The following is a 10,921-nucleotide window of genomic DNA, read 5'->3' as shown; positions in this document are numbered from 1 at the left end:
TTAACGAACCACAAGTCAAATCATTAATTTTGGAAGCAAACGATCTTTTTTCTGCAATTAATAAGCGTATTGAGTTTCTAGTGCAAGAAAATAAAATGGCGAAATTCGACATTAAAACGGCTACCGCTTTGGTACAGATTTTCGATGGACGCGCTGACCATTTACAAAATTTTCTAGATTCGGCAATGTTTCTAAAAGATATATGCCCAACTGACGAGGAAACCATACTCATAAAATTCCTAAAAACACGGCTTACAGGGAAGGCAAGGCTAGGATTGTCGCCTAACATAAACACCTTCAGTGAATTAATAAGCGACGTTAATAAAAGGTGTTGTGAAAAAATAAGCTCAGACAGAATAATAGCCCAGATGAAAAATATTAAACATGCAGAAGAACAACCTGTATGTGAAGAAGAAGCATCCTTAGCTGCCAAATTAAAACATATTTATGTAGAACAACAAATACCGGAAAACGTGGCCAACGAAATGGCAGTTAAGGAAAGTGTTAAAACATTATCGGAGAAAATTCGAACCCCCGAAACTAATCATACTTAAGGCATGCAGTTTCTCTACCGAGTCAGAAGCTATAGAAAAAGATTTCGAAAATGAATATAATACACACCACAATACTCAAATATTGGCGATACAAAATCAAGGTTATCGATACAACAACTATAACCCACGTACAAGAAATAATATGGGTCGATCTTCATACAACAGATTTCCCCAAAGAGGCTTCAATCGCAGATTTTCGTACTATGGAGGCCAAAACAGAAGAAATTCGAATTTCTTTGCACAAAACTCAAATCGTACAAACGTTTTCAAAAATAATCGCAATGTGTACAGTGCACAACAGACCGATCAGCACCATTTTTTAGAAGACCGCCAACAATCTCCAGAAGATTGCCAATATTCTGCATAAACTTGTCGGCTAGTAATTTTATTAAAGTTAAAATTTAAATGGCAAACTCAGAATTTGCTAGTCTTTTTGTTGACACCGAAACCGATGTATCATTATTCAGAATAGACAAAACCAACCCCTACAAACCATGATACACCCAAAACAAAATAAGCTAAACGGGTAAAACAACCAACACCATAAACACATTAGGAACAGCAAACACAATTATACCATTTGACAACGCTTCAGTAAACCATTAATTTCATTTAATGCCTCATACAATTGATATTAAAGCAGATGGCATTCTTGGCAGAGATTTCCTTAAAAAACACAGATGTATTATCGATTATGATCATTGGCTGATAACTTTCAATTATAATGGAGTTACTATTTCCCATCCCATAGATGATGTTATTGATGAATGGATTCATGCTTCCAATGAGGAGTGAGATTATACGTACAGTAAACTTACCAAATGTTAAAGGGGACTCAATAGTATTTGTATACGAAATCAAACCTGGCGTTTTTTGCGGTAATGCGATAGTTTCACAAAACAATCAAAATGTAAAATTTATAAATACGACTGAAAAAAAACCTATTCATTAGCAACAACACATTCAAACCACTCATTGAACCAATGAAAACCTACTTAGTTAAAAATTATGATATTCCTAAAGAAACAAACAAAGATAGATTGAACATATTACTAAGCAAAATAGATATCGAAAGCATACCCTAATACATTCGCAACAATCTGGAATAATTACTCGAAAAGTACACAGATTTATTCTGCATAAAAGACGACCCGATAACTTATAATGATTTCTACAAACAAGGCATACAATTAAAAGATAAGATACCAACTTACATCCCCAATTACAAAACGATCTACTCTCAAGCAACAGAAATTCAAAACCAAGTTGATGCCATGTTGAGAAACGATATAATAGAGCATTCGGTATCGCCGTATAATTTTCCAGTGCTACTAGCTCCAAAAAAATCGAATGATGCAAACAAAAAGTGGAGGTTAGTTGTTGATTACAGGCAACTAAATAAGAAGATTATTCTCGAGAAATTTCGATTGCCTAGAATAGACAGCATTTTAGATGAACTGGGTAGAGCAAAGTATTTTAGTACGTTGGATCTAATCTAATCTTCAAATACAACTCGAAAATAGTTCAAAAAATACACTGCATTTTCAACCCCCTCGGGGCATTATCAATTCAAAAGACTGCCATTTGGTCTCAACATAAGTCCAAATAGTTTTCAGAGGATGCTTACCACAGCTATGACAGGACAAACCCCAGAAACATCTTTTGTCTATATCGATGATATTATTATAACTGGTTGCTCGGTTAACCATCACTTAAATAATCTCAACAAGGTATTTGATAGATTGCGAAAGTATAATCTCAAATTGAACCCAGAAAAATGTAAATTTCTCAAAAGTGAAGTAGTCTATTTAGGTCATAAAATAACTGAAAAAGGAATATATCCTGACGAATCCAAATACAATGTTAAAAGAAACTACCCCACTTCCAAAAATGCAGACGAGGTTAGGAGATTTGTGGCATTTTGCAACTATTACCGTAAACTCGTACGTAATTTTGCCCAAATCGCTAAACCTCTTAATGACTTACAAAAAAAAAGGAAAGGTATTTTACTGGTCAAAGGAATGTGAACAGTCATTTGAAACACTTAGAAAAATATTATTATCTCCATCCATTTTAAAATACCCAGATTTTACAAAAGAATTTTTCATAACCATACACGCATCTGAAAATGCGTGTGGTGCTTTACTTTCCCAAATAACCAACGGTAACGATCTGCCCATAGCATTTGCCAGCAAAACTTTTAGTAAGGGTGAAAAGTCAAATCCAACAATTGAAAAAGAACTGACAGACTTCCATTGGGCAGTCAACTACTACAAGCCATACATTTTTGGAAGAAAGTTCACAATCAGAACCGATCACAGACCATTCGTCTATCTATTTAATATGAAAAACCCAACGTCCAAGCTTACGCGTATGAGGCTTGATCTAGAAGAGTTTGAATTCGACATTGAATACGTCCCTGGAAAAACGAATGTAGGAGCCGATGCGCTATCCAGAATCATAGTCAGTTCCAACGACTTAAAGCGTTCAGACAAAGAACCTGAAGAAAGTGGGGTAAACGACGACGAGATCAAAATATTAGCAGTTAATACACAGGCTATGACAAAAATTCAAAGTAAACCACTGCCTCTAGATAAAAATATTCCAGGAGAAGTACTAAATCCTGTAGTATGGCATAGCGACAGCCCTACAGAAGTGAATAAGGTTTTAAAAATTAAATCAATAACCCAAAGGCATAGCATCCAGCTATGTTTGAACAATCATAGTTATAACAAAGTACTAGAATGCGCAATAGTGCCAATTTGCAATAAAACCAGTCTAAATGGAAGTCAATCTCTAGAGAATGCTCTTCTACAACTGTGTAAAGTTGCTAAGGTCTTTAAAAGAAACAAGCTTGCAATTTCAATACATGATATAATAATTAATTATTTTTCTATAGAAACCATTAAGGAAATCGCCAACAGGGCCATCTCCGGTTCAGAAATAATAACATTCGATCCACCAAAATGGATCACGGATCCCAAACAAGCATTAAAAATTATACAAAACTATCATACCCCACCTTCGGGAGGGCATATAGTACAGTATCGGCTATACCTTAAAATCAGAGATAAATTTAAATGGAAAAAAATGAAGGAAGATATAAAGAACTATGTAAAACAATGTGTTAAATGCAAACAAAACAAAGTACTTAGGCATACAAAAGAGAAATTTGTAATTACGTTAACGCCGTCCAAACCATTCGAAACTGTATCAATCGATACCGTTGGACCGTCACCAAAAGCTCAAACAAACAATAGACACAACGTCACAATCCAATGCGACTAAACAAAGTATATTACTCTTATTCCTATACCTAACAAGGAAGCCACCACAGTTGCACGAGCCATTGTTGAAAATTACGTACTAACGTTCGGAAAGTTTCTTGAACTTTAATCTGATCAGGGGACAGAGACAATGACAACACGCAATGAACAATGAGATTTTGAAGGAAATAGCCAAAATTCTGGACATTAAGCACACATTTGCTACAGCATACCATCCCCAGTCGATTGGACACTTAGAACATAACCACCGATGTTTAAATGAGTATTTGAGAGCGTTCACTAACGAACACCACGATGATTGGGACTCGTGGATTAAATATTATGAGTTCGTTTACAACACAACACCAAATTCGGAAACATGGTTTACCCCGTATGAGCTAGTGTTCGGCAGAAAAGCTAAACCACAACTACAACTAATTCATCCTATCTACAACTACGATCAATATCATAATGAACTGCGGTTTAAATGAGAAAAACCAAACAAGAAGGCTAGGGAAATAATCACCATGCACAAGAGGAAAAGAAAGAACAACGCCGAGGAAATCGTTAATCCCCTAAATATAAAGGAAGGAGAGATAGTTTACCTGAAAAATGAAAATTGCAAGAAATTAAATTGGAATATATAGGACCCTTCAGTGTAACAAGCGTATCTCACCCAAATTGCACGATTAGACATAAAATTACCAACAAAACCTCGATAGTGCATGAGAACCGGTTAGTAAAACAAAATCAAAAACACATAAAAGGCGTTTGCCAATCTTCTAAAGGGGGGAGGTGTAGTATGTACAAATGTATAGATATGTTTAATAGTAATAGTGCGTACAAGACGTTATGTAAGTAGTAGTGTAAGAAGTATAAAAGTAAGGTTAGCTAGCAAGGATCAAGGAATTAAGTTCAGATTGAAATCCGCTTCCTAACGGAACGTGTGCGCGTTAAAGAAAATCACAGTAGCAGTACTTCTCACACATAGACATAAAAATGGTAAGGAAGTGTCAGAAAAACGATATGACAATGCAACAAGTTTATAAGAACGTAAAATACGGATGGTCACAAAATGTGTAGAGTCAATTTAAAGATTACGCTAAGCTTAAGAGTTATTTGGGAATCGAGAACGGAATGCTGCTTTTCCATGATAGAGTGATAGTACCATAGAAACTGAAAGAGAAAACCACGCCACGCTGGCGAAGAGGATGAAAATGGCAGCAAGTAGCTAACCATGGTGGAAGAATATGGATCAGGATTTCTATTACGTCATTATTTTTTCCAATCTGTCATTCCAGACAGATTATAATGAAAGAAACATTCGCAACAAAATGGCAAGAAAATTTAAGTCCATTTGAGCGAATACTCATAGATTTTTGTTACTTCGAGAATAGCTCACAAGTGATAGTTGACGAAATTCATACAAGTGTAGGCTCCCATAGTTTTAAGTACCTTATGTTTGTATATATCTGCATATATCTTGATTTAATATGTCAAGTGGAAATAAATACAAAATGTCCCCGCGGCTGGGCATTCAGAAACCGCCTGCCGACCGGACAAGATCGTTGTTTGTGTCGGACTTCTGCCTTCGGTCTTTTAGTACTTCCGAAACAAAGTAAAGTTAAATTTAGCGTTGTTTACAGAAGCTAACATCATGACAAGTATCAGGGCAGAGCGTGTTATCCAAGAGCAAGATACATTTTTCACATGTTTGAGAATGCCACGAGAAAAAGTGTTAGACAATGGGCCTCTATTCAACTCAGGGAAGTAAAAATCATTTTAACATTCAAAAGGTACTAAAGTCAGAAAATCACCACCTTGCCCCCCACAATCTAATGGATAAGTGGACAGAGCGATGAGAACGGTGAAAGATTCAATTATTAGTTACGTGATTCAAAATACTGAATTTCAGAGGAAATTAAATCAGTTTTTGATATCAGAATTCCATCAGAGTCTGAGATCATCAGAGTGTCAGATTTGATGTTTTACAAACGTAAAGCTGAGGTTATGGTTTCGAATTTCAACGGATTAACTAAGTTTTTTCTGCAAAATTTAGTTTCAAATGTTAGCAAGTCGTTTCTATCATTTGATCAAACGATAAATCGATTTTAAGCATCGTTTTGTTACTCCCATGACACTATGACCAAAACATTTTGTACAATAAAATAATCTTATTTATCACGCTTTAAAATCGACCAAATTTTTCTTTTATAGTCCTGGACATCCGCTCTTTCGCATTTTCAACCTTCACATCGTCTAGATTTGTTATAAAAACGTTCAATTGATTTGAGTCTAAATTTTTGTTAACTCCATTGAAGTTTTTTTTGCTCAATGTTTTGTGAATTTTTGACAAAAAAAAATACAATGAACATGAAAATTTATGATGTTGAGCATGCTTTTGCCAAAGTTTTGTAAGATAATAATAATAATAATATTAATTATAATAATTCAAACAATTTAAATTGTACATTGTAAAAATATCGCAAGCAGTCGTTTGAAAATCGGGTAAAGGAGTGGTCTTTTTCTATTGTCCATCACTACAAACACTAAAAGGCTTAGCCCTATCATTACATTTAGAGCGTCGCCCGCACGTTGCTTTTAATTTACAGCAGCAATGTTGTCTCAGAGGTGGGCATAGGTGCCTATGGTTGACTAGGATTAGAAACGACCTGTCTCCCCTTGCTGCGACATTGCGATGAATTTGTCCATTCTCTCATTCATCACATCCATCTGGACCCCCAGGCCTGTTATACGCTTCCGCAACATCTCCTTTGCCATCGCTGACTGTATTTGTTTGTTACTATTACCTTCCAGCTCTTCGCATCCATCTAAAATTCATAAAAAAAATTGTTAGATATATTGCATTTGGAAAAATGTGCAATTTACTAATAATAATTACCTTTAACCAGCAAAAAAGGAACCACACGGAAAATGGGGTTCACATTGCGTGTTCTGCTTGAACGATAAAACTTTTGCTTTGAATTTGATGTGTGACAAACAGCAGCAAGGCGAAAACATAAAACGATCACCGCAATACTCACATACAGCGACCCATCCGGCCTCCCAATTCACGTACAACTGCCGATATCCGTCGTAATCCTGAAATGCGGCGGTTGAAGCACTGACCGCAAAACGATTAGTTTTAACACCTTCCCAGCACATTTGTCACCTTCACGCTTACTACCCAACACCCTCAGCAAATTCGAGCAGTTTCGAGCAGTTATTCAAGCCCTACCTAACATCACAAACAACAACACACGCACTTACCGATAATTTGTGTCACTCCAACAGTGCTTAAAAATCAAGCACTTATCGCACACTTCATTTTACTCGTAGAGCCACTCTGAACCAGTAAACACACACACTCCAAAGTGTATATCATGCACTATTTGCACCTGTCTGGATATTCGAGCAGTTTAGAGCAGTTTTTTAAGCTGCCGAACAATTCAAATAACAAAGCAGCACTCGCGAACGCTTTGATTCATTAAAACAGCGCTCGAAAAACATCGAGCACTTTTTGCCAACTTAAATCCATTCATAAAGACGCTGTGACGAATAATCTTACATCAAAGTATACCTGGCACTTTTGGCTCCAGCATCCATATTCGAGCAGTTGTCGAGCAGTTATCGAGCAACTGCAACATGTCCCAGCAAACCCTCTCAGCCACCAACAGCTATTCCGAACACACTTCCGATTTTACCAGGAAAGCTGCTTGCAATTTGAGCAGTTTTATTTTTTGTCGCTTGGGTACTGGAGATTTCTGTCCGATGGGAATCCGTTTTTGCTTGTGTCAAAATTCGGAAGCCGGAAAGGCGTCAGCCAAAAAATTTCCATAAATTTCCGAATATCCACCGTTTTTCCGACGGAAACGGAATGCACACTCGGTGCACATCACTACAATTCAAACCGCACTCAATTCGATCCATAAATGAGTAAGTTATTTACACTTTTGCATTAAACGCGGTATATCCGCCACGTGGTGGTGCTGTCACACTACTGTCACACTTCTGCCACCTCCGTTTGATCACTTATTTAGCCTACTTAAGACGTTTTTCACTGCGGTTTTTTGGGTTCAATCAATTGATTGCACACTACCACACCGGAAAGGACCGCTTCCGGACAGATCCGTGCGAAATTGGCCGCAAAAACACACACCCGACACTGCATCACCCCCACCACTGATACACTTTTTGGACCACGTAGCTTTCGCACTAATCGGCCGATTTTTACCCCGTTTTCGGCTTGCGCAACATTTTGGCCACCTTATCGACCGTTTTCACTCACTTCCAAACCCGAGAAATTATTTGCCAACCAACTTTGACGGCTTGTTGTTGTTGTTGTTGGTGGTGGTGTGGCATACACGCGCTACATTTCGTCCTTAAAGCAGCGGAAATGCACCGTTTCTTCACTGAAACCACTTTATTGGCCATTTATCACTGAACTGAAACACAAACCGCGCTCCGATCGGTTCACTATCACCGGGAAAAATGTGTCCATCTCAGTCTGCTTACCGCGCTTATGTGTTGGAACCATGGGCCACTTATATACACGTTAATTCACCGATTTTGGAGCCGTTTTCACTTTTGTACTGTAAAGCTTGCCATTTTACCTCCATTATGCATAATATCTGGTGGATCAAGCACAATTTTACCCCCTTTTTTAACAATATAAAAACAGAGCGCACTTTGCACAGAGTGCCAGGCCAAAGTGAGTTGAGAGGAGGTGTCGGAATAGCGATTTCTCGGTCGGACATCTTGAAAAAAATTTTGACGTTTACTTGACTGAAATGTAAACAAACTGCGGTCAAGCATTCTTTGTTGGTCAAGCAAGCGATCTCTAGCATACATTGATTAAGCTCGATCTGCTGTGCTCTTGATGAATTTTTGCTTGCAGATCGGCAAAAAAGTGGAATGATCCTATATCTCGGATCTTCCAATAGTTCGGGGATGCAAACCGGCTCCGTCTATGACGCCGATACAGTCAGCTGCCCTGTCCATATAGGCGCAGAATCGTTACCACCAAAAACAGTTATAAATATAATACAGAATCACCTCAGATAGCACTGACACACTACAATATCCTGATTTCTTCACTTGATCTAAGCTTTCCGAACGATATTGAACAGCAGAATCGAAGAAAACAAATCATATAATGATGTTATTGCTTCGAGAATGATAAACAACACATATAACCAGCTGATTCAATGCGGTCAAGTAAACGTCAAACTGGTGCTGGTCTTCTACTTCTTTCCATGTGTCAAAACGGGCTTTTTACGGCACCTCCTCTCAACTCACTTTGTGCCAGGCGCACCGGATGACAGCTCGACACTGCTACAGTGACATAACACTGACCAGGCACAACCAAGGTGTATGTATCTAGAGCAAGGTGTATGTATTTAGAACAAGGTGTATGTATTCAGAAGGTGAATTTCTGTCGATTTCACACAGCAACAGCACCATTTCCCAAGATATCTGGTTCCCCTGTTTTCGTAAATTTTTTGGTAAATATATTCGTTAACGAAACTTCCTGGAAAAGATTTACGAAATTCCAAACTATTTCGAGGATAACTTGTTTATGTTTGGATTCTGTTTGATTACATTTTGAACGAACCCTGCTCATAAAATGAACCGGAACCATGTTCATCGAATGTAAACCGCTGATGGCGGACGGTTATCACAACGGATTTACATCCACGGAAGGCTTTCGGAAGGACTTATGGCGTATGTTTAGGAGACGGAAGGTTTCTGTTCGGTCCGAACTGGAAGAGAACGCGCGAAAGAATGGCTTAATGTTTAATAGTAATAGTGGTGTGTAGAAGACGTTATGTAAGTCGTAGTGCAAGAAGTATAAAAGTAAGGTTAGCTAGTAAGGATCAAGGAATAAAGTTCAGATTGAAATCCGCATCCTAACGGAACGTGTGCGCGTTAAAGAAAATCACTGTAGCAGTACTTCTCACACATAGACATTAAAATGGTAAGGAAGTGTCAGAAAAACGATATGAAAATGCAACAAGTTTATAAGAACGTAAAATACGGATGGTCACAAAATGTGTAGAGTCAATTTAAAGATTACGCTAAGCTTAAGAGTTATTTGGGAATCGAGAACGGAATGCTGCTTTTCCATGATAGAGTGATAGTACCATAGAAACTGAAAGAGAAAACCACGCCACGCTGGCGAAGAGGATGAAAATGGCAGCAAGTAGCTAACCATGGTGGAAGAATATGGATCAGGATTTCTATTACGTCATTATTTTTTCCAATCTGTCATTCCAGACAGATTATAATGAAAGAAACATTCGCAACAAAATGGCAAGAAAATTTAAGTCCATTTGAGCGAATACTCATAGATTTTTGTTACTTCGAGAATAGCTCACAAGTGATAGTTGACGAAATTCATACAAGTGTAGGCTCCCATAGTTTTAAGTACCTTATGTTTGTATATATCTGCATATATCTTGATTTAATATGTCAAGTGGAAATAAATACAAAATGTCCCCGCGGCTGGGCATTCAGAAACCGCCTGCCGACCGGACAAGATCGTTGTTTGTGTCGGACTTCTGCCTTCGGTCTTTTAGTACTTCCGAAACAAAGTAAAGTTAAATTTAGCGTTGTTTACAGAAGCTAACATCATGACAAGTATCAGGGCAGAGCGTGTTATCCAAGAGCAAGATACATTTTTCACATGTTTGAGAATGCCACGAGAAAAAGTGTTAGACAATGGGCCTCTATTCAACTCAGGGAAGTAAAAATCATTTTAACATTCAAAAGGTACTAAAGTCAGAAAATCACCACCTTGCCCCCCACAATCTAATGGATAAGTGGACAGAGCGATGAGAACGGTGAAAGATTCAATTATTAGTTACGTGATTCAAAATACTGAATTTCAGAGGAAATTAAATCAGTTTTTGATATCAGAATTCCATCAGAGTCTGAGATCATCAGAGTGTCAGATTTGATGTTTTACAAACGTAAAGCTGAGGTTATGGTTTCGAATTTCAACGGATTAACTAAGTTTTTTCTGCAAAATTTAGTTTCAAATGTTAGCAAGTCGTTTCTATCATTTGATCAAACGATAAATCGATTTTAAGCATCGTTTTG

The sequence above is a fragment of the Anopheles stephensi genome, unplaced genomic scaffold (genome assembly GCF_013141755.1).
Source record: "Anopheles stephensi strain Indian unplaced genomic scaffold, UCI_ANSTEP_V1.0 ucontig424, whole genome shotgun sequence".
Classification (NCBI taxonomy): domain Eukaryota; kingdom Metazoa; phylum Arthropoda; class Insecta; order Diptera; family Culicidae; genus Anopheles; species Anopheles stephensi.
The sequence above is the reverse complement of the archived record's forward strand: the minus strand, read 5'-3'. Positions refer to the sequence as shown.